This window comes from Saimiri boliviensis, chromosome 12 (genome assembly GCF_048565385.1).
Source record: "Saimiri boliviensis isolate mSaiBol1 chromosome 12, mSaiBol1.pri, whole genome shotgun sequence".
NCBI lineage: Eukaryota > Metazoa > Chordata > Mammalia > Primates > Cebidae > Saimiri > Saimiri boliviensis.
In genome coordinates this window covers 67,823,257-67,841,050 of record NC_133460.1, presented here as the reverse complement: position 1 = coordinate 67,841,050, position 17,794 = coordinate 67,823,257, and the positions used below count along the sequence as shown (strand labels likewise).

Here is a 17,794-nt window from a genome sequence, read left to right as displayed (position 1 = left end):
TACTGATCAAGGAGAGTCAAAAGTGCTAACTTGTTTTCTTATGCTAACCAATGGTTGTGGGCCACACTTAAAGTGAGGCAAAACTGGAAAACATTCAATAAGGCAAAAGTTAACTCTTGATATGAGTCTGGTTATATCAATATTTACCCTAATTAAAGCATCTGAGAAGTGAGTAAACCCTTAATAACCATTTGGGTTATCAAGATCTTCTGTTCTGATGGGCAGTTGTGAGACGGGGACTCTATGGTAGTAACGAACACAACTGCTGAACAGCTCATCCATCCACTTTGGGCGATGAAACCTTCTGAAACTTTTCAAAGTGGCAGTGTTGGAAGGGATTCACTACAGCCATCATATTTCAAGGTTGGAAGCAGGAATTACCGAAATGTTACCTGTAGGAAGCCATATTGACCTAAACAAGAGAATTTCACAATGTGAAACTTCTCTGATCTTAAATCAGGAATGGGAATAAAAGAGTAAAAAAAGAATAGTTTGTTCTGCTTTGTCCACTTTAACCAGTATATAGCCTTCTTTATTATTATTCCTATTTTCTTCATTTCTTACAGGTGCAGTTCTAAATTGTAAATGTGTCTATCTTTTTAAAATTTTCTGATTACAAATTATCCCATATCTCAACATCTCTTCTCCATTATCCACACCAGGGTATTCTCTCTTTCCACCTGCCCAGCCCAGGTTCCAATCCCAATCCAAACCTCATCACAGAAAACTAAATAAAAAATTAGATTGGAACAAACTGGTAAAACTCTCCCAAAATACAGAAAAGGAGAAAAAGAGAGATATAAAATGAAGAAGATGTAAGATACTGAAGGCAGAGACAGAAAGAGCTTATCGGAAGATAATTGTGTTTCTGAATAAGAGACTTGAGCAAAAATTGCTCATGAGCAGACATGAGCAATTAATAGTTTAAAGAAATGAGAAAAGATCTGAATCGTTAAATGAATCCATAAGGGCTACTGATTTCCAGGAAAATTGGAAGAGTGATGCCATTTCTAAGAATCTTCCTCTTCCAATAGTTATGCTATAAAAAGGAACAGAGATGCTCATAATTTCAACGTAGTTCCTAATGCTTTCCCCACTTCTCAGAAGCTATGATTCAGGCAAATTCTGAGAAACTCATAAATACTCCCAAATTTGAAAAGAAGTTTTAGCAAAGACACATCATGTACATTTTCTTTTTCTTAATGAGAAAATTTGATGGAGATGGAGGAGAAAGCAAAAGTGGCAACTGTGGAGAGACTAGTGAAAAAGAGAAATCAGACAAGTTTTGATAAGTGATATGTTACAGTGTTTATCAATCATTTAGCAAATTATACCAATTCCTTAGTTAGAGTGAAGTGACTTTGAACCACATTACCGAACAAAAAGCAAAGGCACTCTGTACATAACCCAGTACGTGTCAAGCCCACATAAAAGTGACAAAAACAAACAAACAAACAAACAAAAAAAAACAAAAACCACGATCAAACCACAGATATCCCATATGGTGGAAAAGGAGTAATAGAGCATTCATCCATAGTCGTTTAGAACAAATGGCTGCAAACAGAATGACACAAATTTAACATAACCAAGAAAAAAATATCAAATTGTGAAAATATTTTAAATATTCTAATAAGATCTGATGGCAATAATAATAGAAATAATGTTCTGAGAGCCTTACCGAGTGTCTAATTTTCAGAATCAGAACTGTAAGATCATGAACTTGTGCTCTTACAAGTCAATAAGTAGGTAATAATTTGTCAACGGCAGCAAATAAGAAATTAATATGTAACTGGAGGATATTTTATACACTCAAGCTGTGTCCAGAAGGAAAATAGAGAGGCAGACAGAGGCTTGAAAGGTTGGTGTGCACTCTCCTGGTTGTTCTAACAGGGATGACTGAGAACTACAGGCCAGACTGCTCTTTCTTGTTTTACATGTAAATATCTAAAGGGCAGTGAGTCTTCCCAGTGCACTAAGTGACTTGAGAGGCAGCTGGATGGCATAAATGGGAAAAAGAAAAAAAAAAAAAAAAAAGAAAGAAAGAAAAGAAAAAAAAATAGGAGAAAATTAAGAATGTTAAAAGGAATTCAAAAGGAATTAGCATCCCATATTTTCTTACCCTCTTTTTCTATAGAGAAGACTGTCCATGCTATACCTATTTGAAAATTGCTATTTAAACATATGCGTGGACACTCACATGCACACATACATATGATCTTTAAGAACAATGTCCTTATTTTAAGAACTCATTTAGACAATATCTTGAGATAAAGAAAAATGTTTTTAAATTTCAGTATATAATAGTTTTATTTTCATGTTCTATAACACTGAAGTAATTTATCTAATTTTATTTTATTTTTTTCTCATTTCCATTTCTACTTTATTTGTATCTGCAGAGAGATGAGATCAACATTGCAAAGTTATAACCACATTTTTATATAAATAATTTGAAATAAGAAATTCAAACGAACACATAAAGAACAAATGGCAGTAGATTCCTTGATTATATTAATTAGCAATACAATGATTACAGAATATTTTTCTCATACTATTAAAGCTACATTTAAATATTATTTATCTCATATATGAGAAATGTATAATAATTTAAGAATTTTTTTAAACTAATGTTTAACCCTAACCCCATGTCTATCATCCTATAGATGCCAATATGACTAAAGGCAGTTCTATTTTACACAACAGCTAATTAAAGTAAAAGATGTACTGTCACCATCTTAACCATAATAGAAAAGCAGTAATGCAAGCAGTCACTTTGAATCTATAATAAAAATCTATCTAAATTACTTATCAAAAGCAGTGCTAAAGGTTGTAATGACAAAAGTGATACATCTACATTTTTCAAGGAAATTTCCATCTAGTTTTGGAGTTAGAACTAATGTATGAATCATTTAGGAAACCATCATTAATCTGAATGGTTCTTACTCCAAATACAACTGAAATTGCATTGGTTAAGTGTTTAATACCCTACTTCCAAAATCTACAGGAAAAATAAAAATATCCTGATATTTTCTGAAATTAATCACATTGCAATCTTGTGAAATGTCCCTCTTTTTTTTCTTGGAGTGTTTCTGAATCATAAATGTCTAAAAACTGCAGCAGGCAAATCTATTCTAAATAGAACAGCAAGGGGAAATACTGGTTACTGTTCATTTGATCCTGGTGCTTTGGTTAAACAAAACTCTTTTGTCTAATAACTAATAACTTCCCATTTTCTTATTAAGAATATAGATACATTGGGATTAATTTTGTGGTACCACAACATGAATCTGCTTGAATTCGGATTCAGAAAAAAAAAAAAAAAGACTATTTTAGAAAACCAGATTTTATCATTTTTATTTTTTTAACTTATAAGCAAGCTCTGCACAGAAAGTGAGCAGATCCTGAGCACTCACTGCTTGCGCCCTAAATAGAATACGAATAAATAAATCATCATTCTTATCTGAGACTGTCTCATTTAACTGAACATGCTATACTAGCATACCTGAAATAATATTACACAGTGTACTACTATTCATTGTTTAATTTGGCCTTCACTCTACCGTAAGGATATTCAGATACAAGAGGGAAAGAGATAGCACAGCCTGCGTGATGACCAAGCCATTTTTGGGTATTTGAGATAAGATTTGAGCTAGGTCTTAACAAACGGTAAGATTCTTCGACAGGAAGATGAGACTCTAGGAAATTCAGAGTGAAAGGAAACAAAGTTTATAACCCTGTGAAGGAAGAACAGGCATGCTGACCATGGAGAGTGGTGACAACATGAGCTCAACAAATTATTTTGCAAATGTAAGTAGACTGCTTGGAGAGGGCCTTGAAAACAGAATTAGGACATCATGAAATAGAAACTATTAAATAAAATATTTTGGCAGGATATGGCAATCGAAAATCGTAATTAGGAAAAATTGATAATGAAGCAGCGTCGGAGGAGAGATGGAATATACGGCATCTGGTGATATCACTGCAGTCAAATGAGATGTTATGTGTCAGAAAGAAACATTTAGCGATACATATTTTGCTGTAATAAATGTATTCACAGATTTGGAGTAAAAGCAAGAGACGTTATTTATGTAATGAGGTATCCTTTTAGTTCTTTCACATTATGGTACTCTAGCATATAATAATTCAAAATACATTAGTGTTAATGATAGTTGTTTTGACCCAAACAAGTCAAAGGTGTTCTTTTAATTAAAAGTCATTCAAAGTCATGTCTTTCAGTGAATTTATGCACAGGCACTAACTGGATAAGAAAATGAAGTGCTGGATCAAAGCAGCGGCAGAGAAGAGGCCACCTATCTTTTGACATAATTGTACAAACCCATGTACAGTCTATCTTCCAGTATTTCAATATTAATTTATTTAATGCATTTTGATCTTTAATATCTCCTGGAAGCCATATTTAAATTACATGAAAATTAAATGTGTTGTAGGTCTATACGTGTAAGCTAAAAATAATTTTACTTGTGTGTGTGTGTGTATGTATTACATGTCAGTTCTTGACCTTCTGTTTGTCTTGTCTATATTCTGTTTTGAGAACTTACTGATTTTCATGACTTTGTTCATTACCTCTTTGCTGATAATGTGAAATATCCTATGTGTTGATTCTAAAGAATGTTTTTAGAATCTTTTTTTCTTTTTAGAAATTTTTTTGGTGAGAAGGAAGTAGATGTTTTTTTTTCTAAGTAGAATTTTGCATGAAGGCCAATAAATTTCCATAGCTTTCCCCTCAAATTCCTATTGTTTCTTTATTAGAACCTTATTTCCAAGTTTATGCAAGATTTTTATCTTGGAGTAATCTGTGCTTTTTTCATAGGTGAGTTGCAGGCTTATATCTGGATGCACTCATCTGAAAAATTTCTCTGTTCTTTTATTGATTCTCTTAAGAGTATCCTCTACCTACGGAAAAAAAAAAAAAAAAAAAAACCCAGGAAAAACAAAATAAAACAAAAAAGGCTGGGCACAGTGGCACCTGTAACCTCAGAACTTTGAAGGACCCAGGTGGGAGGATCACTTGAGCTCAGAAGTTAGAGACTAGCCTGGGCAACATAGCAAGATCACATCTCTACAAAATAATAATAATAAATTACTTAATTTTAAAAACTGGCTTGGTATAGTGGTGCATGTCTGTAGTCCCAGCTATTCAGGAGACTGAGATGGGAGAGTTACTTGAGCCTGGGAACTCCAGGCTGCAGTGAGCCATGATTGTGCCAGTGCACTGAAGCTTAGGTGACAAAGTTAAATCCTAAAAATAAAACAAATAAGAAAAGATTAAGGAAAAGAAAAATCCCTCAAAGCAACCTCTTGTGTGAGTGCAAGTAAAGACTATTTGGATACTTGCTTACATAGTCAGTTGCTCTGCTACCAAAGAATCAATAGCGATGGAAAGGGGAGCAGAAAAGAGGGAGGATATGAGAGGGTATTTGAAAGGGTGAAAAAATATAGATAAGATACATGAAAGAATGAATGGTAAAAAGCATTTGATATAAAGATCAGAAATAAAAATAAAAGAGATTCAGAATATAGATCCTTCAACAACAAATTTCTTGTGGACAACACCCTATCCATCAGCTAAGATATTTAAAAGTTGCTCTCATCAAGCATCTTGAAACTTCAATGCCTGTATAGTGATGGAGATGTGAAAGGACATTTTCTTTGTTTTTGTTTGTTTGTTTGTTTGTTTTTGAGACAGAGTCTTGCCGTGTCACCAGGCACCAGGCTGGAGTGCAGTGGCGTGATCTCGCCACACTGCAATTTCCGCTTCTGGGTTCAAGCAATTCCTCTGTCTCAGCTGGGACTACAGGGGCATGCCACCACATCTGCTAATTTTTTTATTTTTATTTTTTATTTTTAGTAGAGATGGGGGTTTCACCATGTTGGCCGGGATGGTCTCTGTCTCTTGACCTCATGATCCGACCACCTCGGCCTCCCAAAGTGCTGGGATTACAGGCGTGAGCCACCACTACTGGTGGAAAGAACATTTTCATGTCTAAACAAAGTGATAATGTCCAGAAGCAACTGACAATCTCCTCATAAACAAGAACAACGATGGTAATACCACCACCATTGCACAGAGTTACTAGAAGGACTGCACTAATAGTCTTTCTTTCAAATATTAGGTAAAACTTGTTTACCTAATCAGTTTTTAAATGTACAAATCTATTCTGTGTATGTAGTCATGTCACAGAAATAAACACAACTTTCAATCTGTTCTTCTTTGAACAATTGGAAAAAAAACCCTAGTATTATATAGAAAATCTTACACATATAACATTAAAGGTTTTCAACATTGTGACTCCCACTTATTTTCAGTATTTCACAATATGAGTTAGTTCATTTTAGCCTAGCAACTTCCCTCAAAAATCTGCTACCTCTGTATTAATTTTTCATACTGTGTCAATTCATAGGAAATTAGAGGTATTGACATACCTCAACATTCTCTAAATTCTGAGCCAATGTAAAAGGTTCAGTTCCCATGAGATCTGCAGTCAAATAAACTGTAATTACTTTACATAATTTAGAACTTAATTAAGTACTATATGTTTATTGCTCACTATTCTTACATACATGAGGTTACACTAGATCCTTTTAGATGCCATTTAAAAAATCCCTAGTAAAAGTTTTCCAACATTTCATCACTAAACAAATACTTACTGAAGGGTATCATGTGTCAGGCGTTATTCTATGTCTAGAAATGTAGGGAATGTGCAAGTCGCAATCCCCACCCTCAATGGACTCTCCCTCCAATGATAACATTAGGTACCTGTTCCTTCCCCAACCTCATCAGTGTCAAGCTGTTGCATATTGCTGGAGAAATTCACAAAATATTATTATTTTTATTACTGGGCTTACCTGACCCATATCTAGGCCTGCAAACTGTACACATCTCAAGTGACACATTTTTATAAAATCTCTTCTGACATGTCTCTATTAGATGCTATAGCATGTAGCTCTAAAACCGTCAAATATTGTCTTATTAAACTCTCTGATGAAATTATTACTTCCATATTTAGTTTAATCCCTTCCACATTTTGACTATATTTCAAAGTATTGATGTCATACTGATCTTTACATTTTCTTTGTACACAGTCTCATGTCTTATAGAACTTAGATGACTCAATATATATTTCACCATTTATTTTGTTATTTATTCATTTTATCTGACAAGCATTTTGTTAGGTCTGTGTCAGATGTTGTGGAAAAATTACACTTCCCTGATGTCATCTATAATTGAAAATGTTAATATCATCTATAATTGAAAATCAAATAATTTATTCATGTCCTAAGTACTATAATAAAGACTGAGAAATATAGGTAGGGAAAGTCAGTTGAGGCAGCAATTAATAGCTTGCCAAACAAAAAAAGCCCAGGTCCAGATGGGTTCGCCGCTGAATCCTACCAGACATACCAAGAGGAGCTGGTACCACTCCTTCTAAAACTATTCCAAACAATCGAAAAAGAGGGAATCCTCCCCAAATCATTTTATGAGACCAACATTATTCTGATACCAGAACCTGGCAGAGACTCAACAAGAAAAGAAAACTTCAGGTCAATATCCATGATGAACATAGATGAAAAAAATCTTTAATAAAATACTGGCAAACCAATTACAACAGCACATCAAAAAGCTTATCCATCACGATCAAGTAGGCTTCATCCCAGGGATGCAAGGCTGGTTCAACAAACCCAAGACTACAAACCTAATTCATCACATAAACAGAACTGAAAACAAAAACCACATGATTATCTCAATAGATGCAGAGGAGGCCTTTGAAAAAATTCAACAGCCGTTTATGCTAAAAACTCTCAATTATCTAGGTACCGATGGAACATATCTCAAAATAATAAAAGCTATTTATAACAAACCAACAGCCAATATCATACTAAATGGGCAAAAACTGGAAGCATTCCCTTTGAAATCTGGCACTAGACAAGGATGCCCTCTCTCCCCACTTTTATTCAATACAGTATTGGAAAATCTAGCCAGAGCAATCAGGTAAGAAAAATAAATAAAGGGTATTCAATTAGGAAAGGAGGAATCAAATTGTCTCTATTTGCAGATGACATGATTGTATATTTAGAAGACCCTATCATCTCAGCCCCAAATCTCCTTAAACTGATAAGCAACTTCAGCAAAGTCTCAGGATACAAAATCAATCTGCAAAAATCACAAGCATTCCTATACACCAATAACAGACTTAAAGACAGCCAAATCAAAAATGAACTGCCATTTGCAATTGCTACAAAGAGAAAAAATTACCTAGGAATACAACTAACAAAGAATGTAAAGGATCTCTTCAAGGAGAACTACAAACCATGGCTCAACAAAGTAAGAGTGGACACAAACAGATGGAGAAATATTCCATGCTCATGGTTAGGAAGAATCAATATCGTGAAAAGGGCCATACTGCCCAAAGTAATTTATAGATTCAACGCTATACCCATCAAGCTACCAATGACCTTCTTCACAGAACTGGAAAAAAACACTTTAAACTTCATACAGAACCAAAAGAGAGCCAGCATAGCCAAGTCAATTCTAAGCAAAAAGAACAAAGCTGAAGGCATCTTGCTACCTGACTTCAAACCACACTACAAGGCAACAATAATCAAAACAGCATGGTACTGATAACAAAACAGAGATACAGACCAATGGAACAGAACAGAGGCCTCACAGGCAATGGCACACATCTACAACCAACTGATCTTTGATAAACCTGAAAAAACAAGAAATGGGAAAAGGATTCCCTGTTTAATAAATGGTATTAGGAAAACTGGCTAGCCATGTGCAGAAAGCAGAAACTGGACCCCTTCCTGACACCTTGCACTAAAATTAACTCCAGATGAATTAAAGACTTAAACATGAGACCTAACACCATAAAAACTCTAGAAGAAAACCTAGGAAAAACCACTCAGGACATAGGCATGGGCAAGGACTTCATGACTAAAACACCAAAAGCATTGGCAACAAAAGCTAAAATAGACAAACTGAACCTAATTAAACTCCAGAGCCTCTGCACAGCAAAAGAAACAATCATTAGAGTGAACTAGGATCCAAGAGAATGGGAAAAAAATTTTTGCAATCTACTCATCTGACAAAGAACTTATATCCAAAATCTACAAAGAACTAAAACAGACTTACAAGAAAAGAACAAACAAACTCATTCAAAAATGGGCAAAGGATATGAACAGATACTTTTCAAAAGAAGATATATAGGAGGCCAATAAACATATAAAAAATGCTCATCATCACTGGTCATTAGAAAAATGCAAATCAAAACTACATTGAGATACCATCTCATGCCAGTTAGAATGGCAATCATTAAAAAATCTGGAGACAACAGATGCTGGAGAGGATGTGGAGAAATAGGAACACTTTTACACTGTTAGTGGGAGTGTAAATTAGTTCAACCATTGTGGAAGACAGTATAGCGATTCCTCAAGGACCTAGAAATATAAATTCCATTTGACCCAGCAATCCCATTACTGATCCAAATGATTGTAAATCGTTCTACTATAAGGACACATGCACATGTATGTTAATTGCAGCACTGTTTACAATAGTAAAGACTTGGAACCAACCCTAATGCCCATTGTTGATAGACTGGACAGGCAAAATGTGGCACATATGCACCATGGAATACTATGCAGCCATAAAAAACGATGAGTTTGTGTCCTTTGTAGGGACATGGATGAATCTGGAAATCATCATTCTCAGCAAACTGACACAAGAACAGAAAATCAAACACCGCATGTTCTCACTCATAGGTGGGTACTGAACAATGAGAACACATGGACACAGGGAGGGGAGCATCACACACTGACGTCTGTGAGGGTGGGGGGACTAGGGGACGGACAGTGGGGGTAGGGAGTTGGGGAGGGATAACATGGGGAGAAATGCCAGATATAGGTGATGGGGATGGAGGTAGCAAACCACCTTGCCATGTATGTACCTATGCAACAATACTGCATGTTCTTTACATGTACCCCAGGAACTAAAATGCAATTATATGTATATAATAAAATAGTAAAATAGATACCTCAGCATACGAAAAAAAAAAAAAGAAAGAAAGAAATCCATCAGTTTCACAAGCTCCTTGTGGTTAGCCAGTAATGATATACTTTTTTATTTACTTCAAATGTTGTATATTTTATTCTTGTTCACAATGTTTAATTATTTTGAATTTACTAAAGATAACTGGTTTGCCATTTAGGTTAAAGTCAGCCAATATTTTCTGACCAGTACTATTTACTTCTTTAATTCTTTAGGAGAACAAAATTCTACCAAGGTGGCACATAGAAATGAGTAAAAATATTAATGCACTTTCTTATAAAGAACAGTTGATGATAGAGCATTTTCAGAAGAATGTAATGCCAGTATGTCAACTGGGTGTGGAGAAAAATTCAGAGAGATGCTGGAGATAATTTTCCTCTATCATCCTGAAGCACCATGACTCTCACCAAAAAATTAATGTCTTTTTTCCCTCACTTTTATTTTGGAACAAAAGGTAGAAATATACAAGACAGCGGTAAAATAATTGTTCTACAGCAGAACTCATCAAAACATGTGTGAAACGTTCCCAGATGGTAAGTTTTATTGCATCAAATGATATATTTAATATCTGCAAAGTACTTTAGTGAAATTCTCGTTCACAAACTCTGCCAGACTCTGCCTAATATTACTAAGCACAGAAAGTGATTTGCTCATTGTAGTTGCCTCAAATTAAGCCAAACATTTTTTGTTGTGCTCAATTATAGGTAATCATTTTCACTTCGTCCTTAAGAGGGCTTACGAAATACAGTCTGGCCTCCTTGGAAGAAGGTATCTGCTTGTGAGGAAAATTGTATCCAACAGCCCAAAAGAGGAGCTTCAAAGCTACTCAGGCATATGAAAAATGAAAGAAATTTCACAGACATTTCACAAGTTCCATGTGGTGGTATCTGAATGGTGTGTACCATTGTTTTAAAAATAGATTAGAAAGGTAATAAAAATCTCTTTTAACCGGCCTCTAAGGCTCTGAGTACTGAAAATTTCAACTTCATTATCCATTATGTAGGAACTGACATTGGGGCTAATCTAAAGGAGAGACTCAACCCTAATTTTGGAAAGCACATAATTAAAAATAAGGTGATGAAAAGGCAGAAAATAATTTACATTAAATGATATAGATCTGAGAGTGCTGACTGCATTGGAGCTGCAAGTTCAGCAACATTTTATAATAAGTAGCTCCCACAGCACATAAACTGAATAACTTTACAAAAGGCAAATGAGGAATTTGAAACCACTTTGGAGTTGACATTTTTGTGGAAATTTAATTGAAAAAGTTATAGAAGTGAAGATAATGTGAGGAAGCAGTGCATAAAGGCCTCTCTTTCACACAGTTTTATCACACGGCCTCATCACCTTCCTAAAACATCAGATCACTTTGATTTCCCAGACTCTTACATGACTAGGGTAATATAGATCATATCTCAACACATTATTAATTTAAAGTAATGAGGTTGAAAGAAAAAAGAAATGACTCTTCTAAAAGTTTACATATTCATCTATATTCAATGTTGTTCTTGTTAGTAAAACATGACAGCTTGTAGCACTTTATAAATCTTGTTTATGTCCTAGACAGTCTCGTGCTTCAGTTGAATACCTAAGATTAATTAGAAATTGTTTAGAAAATTACATGAAGGAACAAAATGTGATCTGATAAATATTCATCAAAGGTGTCAAGGTCTATTGTATTTAAACTTGAATAAATAGTTCATTATTAGTATAGTTGAAATACTACATGCTATTTAATTCCTGGCACACATCAAAGATTCACTCATATATATATATAATAAGAGAAATAGACATAAATTCAAAAAACTTGGTTACTAAGAGTTACTAAAATCATCTTGGAATTAAAGCATTATAAGTATCACAAAACATATCCATTAACAAAATTATGTACATACTTTATAATAGTTATTTAAATGTAAAGATTTCATTTTGACTGCATTAACTAGATCAGATTGCATCTTAAGGTTACATATTATCCACTGTATTTCAGATATTTTCTTATAAAAGTCAGATAGGAAGAACTCATATCTAACTGAGAAGAGGCAAAAATAAACAACAAATTAAAATGTACTCAGAAAATACAGCGTGGGTTGCATATACAATGTCCTTTAGGGATAAAGAAAGGGAAAGTGACAAGCACCAAGATTTGGAGAGATGCAAGGGTACTTTAATAGTGAACAGGAAAGTGTTTATGGGGGAATTGACTGTGGATCACATTTTTTAGCATATACTTCCCCTACTTTCCACAAAAAAATAAATGTTTTCCTTCTCAGTTTTTAATGTCTTCTGAATCTACATTTTTTTTTTCAGTTTTAGAATGTGAATTTCTGTATTGAAGCTTCATCATAATTTCAGTTGTCAGAGAAACCTAAGAGGAAACTCATTTTCTTTGGATAGTGGAAATAGAAATTTGGATAAATTTTAATTAGTAAATAAGTATGTTTATTGTGTTACTAGGTTGAAAAGTGACAACCAATGGCTAAACTTTCATTTTACAAGCAATGGTCTATCAGCAGTATTTCCTATTATAAAAAGAGTTTTTTACACATTAGCTGAAGAAAGGTATCATAAAGCAAGATGTGTTCATCAATACCGGTACTTCAAATGCCCTGATACTTCTTCTATGTTTAAGAAAAAAGGAGGAAAATCATGAAAAAAAAAAAAAAAAAAAAGAGTCACTTAAAACTCTAAGGTAAAGGAATAAACACATGACCCAATGCATAAAACTTTCAGCCTGAGTTCTGTTCAATAGAAATAACTATTCAAGACCAACAAATACTTTAAGAAAGTACAGTAGGAAAAAATAGAAGTGGTAGATAGATAAAATAAAGCAAGTAACATTTTAAATAAAATTGTATGCTTCTCATAGCATTTTTTTAAAAAAAGTTATACAATATTGTAACTGTGAAAATAAATTGCATCTTGTGGACTCTCAGTCAAGTAATGTGTGGCATGGCCATTTTTAACCCAAATCTGTACTTTTCCTAATTTTATAGATCTAAAGCACATATTCTCATCCATTTTGAGAAATGAAATCTTTAAAAAGTGTTTTAATTTTAAATCAGTGGATATTTATTATTGGTTTTATTAATATATTTTTCTTTCACTTTAACTGCCTCTAAAATTAGAAATGATATTTATTTTACCTTTTAGTATTTGTATTATTTTAGTTGTTGGCATAGCTTAATTTTTATTCATTTTAGCACAGAAATATTCCTTTCATGTGTAAGGCAAAAAGCAAGATCTTAAAGGTTATAAATAAAAGTTTTCATTCTTTTGTGCTATCCTCATTCATTGTGAGTCTGTCTTGTTATTCAATAGTTCATTTAAAAAATAACTGAGCATGAACACCTACTACATGCTAAGTCATGCTGCTCTAATTGCTGAAACACAGCCTATGAAAGACCATTTCTTCAGTCACCCACTCAAATTTCCTGATTCTTAGAGTGACTTTCCAGGGCAAGTAAAAGTGATCAGAAATAATTTTTAAATGAAACTCTTAGTCTTGTGGTCACAAAGTCTTCTATTTTTGATGTTCTTTATATCTTCAAAGGACCCACGCTGTTGTTCAACTTGTGAGTTGCAAAATAAGTTCAAATACAATACTAAAAAATAATGACTTTTATATGTAATAAGGGGATTGATTTATTGGGCTTCTTTGTGTATGTCACTTTCCTGAACACAGCATGCAAAGAACACTTCAGTCACACAGACTTTATCTTCAGACAACATGAAAGCTTCAATATTTACTTCTCAGAAATTCAGTGAGGAAACTGAATGTTGAACTGCATCTCTTTTTCAGAAAAAAAAAAAGAAAAGAAATAGCTTTTGATGATTATGGAAGCTGTATTCATGAAAAAATTAATTAAAGATTATGGTTACTCCTCATAATTTAGTAGCCTCATGGAGAAAAGTATGGGGCTGCGAACGAACATGAAGAGAACTCTTTCATTCTTTCATGTATTAATTTACTGAACACATAATTATTGGTAGGCAGCTATGTGGCAGGTAATACTGTAGGTAATAAAATAACATCTTGACCAACACAAACCAACAGATATGGTAACTGTACAGGTTAGTTAACTTATAAAACAGTGTTCTAATAATTTTAAAATTTGTAATAAAATTTTCATAAAGTTACTTTAAAGTATTGAAGAAAACATTAATAGCATTCTTGTATCAGAAATAATATTAATTGTATAACTATTTTGCATCTAGCAAAAAATCTGATGTGCCCATATTCCTAGCAATTTTGCAAACTGCAAGTAAGAATATGTGGCATTGAAACAAAGTGGAAAAAAAAAAACTCTACCATTCCCTTTGATTTTTAATTGGAAATTTCTGGTTTTTACATTTATTTTATTTTGTTTTTATTGAAGTGTAACTAACATACCATAAAATTGACTCTTGAAGTATCCAATCAGTCTTTTAGCACATTCATAAGGTGATGCAAATATCACCACTAGTTCCAGAATATATCTTCCTAAAATACAATTTTTCTTTTGTAAGTAATTTGTTTTTTTGTTTGTTTGGGTTTTGTTTTGTTTGTTTTGTGGGTTTTTTTTATTGTACTATAGGTTCTGGGGTACATGTGCAGATCTTGCAAGATTGTTGCATAGGTACATACACAGCAAGGTGGTTTGTTTCCTCCATCCCCTCATCCCCTGTATCTGGCATTTCTCCTCATGTTATCCCTCCCCAAACTCCCCACCCCCCTACTGTCCCTCCCTTCGCACCCCCTCTAACAGACCCCAGTGTGTGATATTCCCTTCCCTGTGCTCATGTGTTCTCATCATTCAACACCCACCTATGAGCAAGAACATGTGGTATTTGGTTTTCTGTTCTTGTATCAGTTTGCTGAGAATGATGGTTTCCAGATTCATCAATGTCCCTGCAAAGAACATGAACTCATCCTTTTTTATAGCTGCATAGTATTTCATGGTGCATATGAGCCACATTTTCTTTGTCCAGTCTGTTACTGATGGGCATTAGGGCTGGTTCCAGGTCTTTGCTATTGTAAATAGTACTGCAACAAACATATGTGTGCATGTGTCTTTATAACAGAATGATTTATAATCCTTTGGGTATATATTCAGTAATGGGATTGCTGGGTCAAATGGAATTTCTATTTCTAGAAATGTTCATCATCGTTGGTCATAAGAGAAATGCAAATTAAAGCCACACTGAGATACCATCTCACACCAGTTAGAATGGCGATCATTAAAAAATCAGGAGACAACAGGTACTGGAGAGGATGTGGAGAAATAGGAACACGTTTACACTGTTGGTGGGATTGTAAATTAGTTCAACAATTGTGGAAGACAGTGTGGCAATTCCTCAAGTACCTAGAAATAACTGGAAATTCCAATGGCCTATTGAATATGTATTTTGCAACTGTTGATCTATTTTCCAATAAGTTTACCTAGAAGAACAGGAAACAAAATATTTAGATAGATTTTATGTAGTCTATTCAGTCCGGTACAATTGAAGGGGAACACTATGTCCATTTAAAAATATGTGTCCAAACTATTTTCCAGTGCATGGGATGTATTGTTTAACCACATAGAAAAAAAATATATATGACTGATGTTATTTATGAATGTTTAGGGTTAGAAGTCCTGGGTTTGATTCTCAGTTTAGCTGCTTGCAAAATATGACTCTGGCCAACTTTATTAAACATTATGGTTTAGCTACCTTAAAGAGACTATAATTGTATCTAATTCGATGTTTTAATATAACAAAATACCTTGTATATTAAATGTCCAATATATTTCAGTAATTACTATTAACATTCTCTATGATAAAATTAGGTAAAAGTACATCAAAACAAAGCAAAACACTGTCCTATGAGCTTGTGTCCTATGAGATGTTTTAATATAGCAAAGTACCTTGTATATTATATGTCCAATATATTTCAGTAATTATTATTAACATCCCCTGTGATAAATCAAGGTAAAATTGCATCAAAAGAAAGCAAAACACTGTGCTATGAGCTTTATTTTCCTGTATTTCTTCCAAACCTGTATTTGCATATCCTCTACATTGAGGAAATTATGCTTTATTTACCTTTCTTATCTTTTTTATATATTGCCAACAGGAATAACTGGCAGTTGTTGCACAGGCAGTCTGAAAATCCTACGATAACCAAAGTTAATTCAAGTTTTCAAGGACTTTTTATATTGCAAATTCATGATGCAAATTCAAGAACTTCTCATATTGCAAATTCATTCGACTTACCATGATAGTAATTAATAGTTGTAGTACTGTCAACACTTGATGCATTGGTTATCAGTAATGTTTCTAATTATAGTATGAAGTGCTTTATTCCATAATTTTACTATATAATCTTCACTCTAAGAAAGGCTACATCACTAGAATTGTATGTCATGTACCTAATGCTCATTGTGTGCAGTGTCCCATATATTTATGGTGAACATACATCTGACTTTGCTTGAAATCATCTGGATTTACCCCTTTTACGCCTGGTCTAGTCTCATTTCTCAACGCTGCGATTTATGGTCACCTTATATATATTAAATAATGCAATTATTATAATGATACATTAAAATGCAGACAGAACTATTAAAGAATTACTAACTTCCTTATAGCTCAATTGCATTATGAGGCAAGTAATATTAAGTGGAAATGTTATTGTAACAAAAAAATAGATACAGTCTTTATATCTATGTAGAAGTATGTAAGTCAGATAATTAGATACATGAAATTTTTATGGCTGTATTAATGTATTTTTAATAAACAGTAGCAGTGCCATTCTTTATTTCTATTAGTTTAAAAATATTTATTAAATAATTTCATCCACTTATTTGTACCAGGTATAAAATAATAGAAAAAGGTGTAAAGCTAAAAGTAAATCTCTTATTCCAGAATTCCAGTTACCTTGTTTCCTTCTCCAGACCTAAGCGCCTCTTACCATTTTCTACTCATTTCGAGTTTGGGACTATTGTCTGAATTTCATTGTAACTGGACATAAAATCATAGATTTTACAGCATAATGAAGCTGTAACAATCACTGGTCACAACTCTCATCATCTGACAAAGAGCACAGTCATAAAAATGTTAAATGATTTGCCCCAAGTCAGATGGTGACAGAATTCAGAATTTTCCTGGAAAAGTATTTAGTTGTTTCTTGTACTTGAGTGTGATCATTTGTTAGTAATAACAGAAATTTAAGCACATGAACACATGGCCAGAATACCTGGGTTCCAGTGCTTAATTTGCTGCTCATTATGTTTCTGGCCTTGGGGAAATAGACTATTGCCTCACGCAGCCTGCTTCAGAGGTATGTATATCCATAGATAGGGTAGATCAAATGAAAAAATAAATGTGGGGATAGTGTAAAAGATAACAATTTGTAAAAAAACAAAACAAAACAAAACAAAACAAAAAAAAGTCATAGTAAAAATAGGCAGCAGTGACTTTATCAAAATATTCTACAGAATTTAAAAAGTATATGAAGCTGGATGCAGTGGTTTATACCTATCATCCCAGCACTTTGGGAGGCTGAGGCAGGCACATACCTTGAGCTCAGGAGTTCAAGACCAGCTTGGGCAACATGGTGAAAACTCATCTCTAGAAAAAAATACAAACAGTAGCCAGCCATGGTGGTATGTGCCTGTAGTTCCAGCTACTCACTAGGGAGGCTGAGGTGGGAGGATCACTTGAACCCGGGAGGTAGAGGTTGCAGTGAGCTGAGATCACACCACTGCA

At 33.8% G+C, this 17,794-nt stretch overlaps 1 protein-coding gene across 1 annotated transcript in view; it reads right to left on the bottom strand.

Annotated features, from left to right (window-relative positions):
• The window catches only part of PCDH15 (protocadherin related 15), a 1,717,060-nt gene that overhangs the window by 1,146,009 nt on the left and 553,257 nt on the right, over positions 1 to 17,794 (bottom strand). The window lies entirely within an intron of this gene.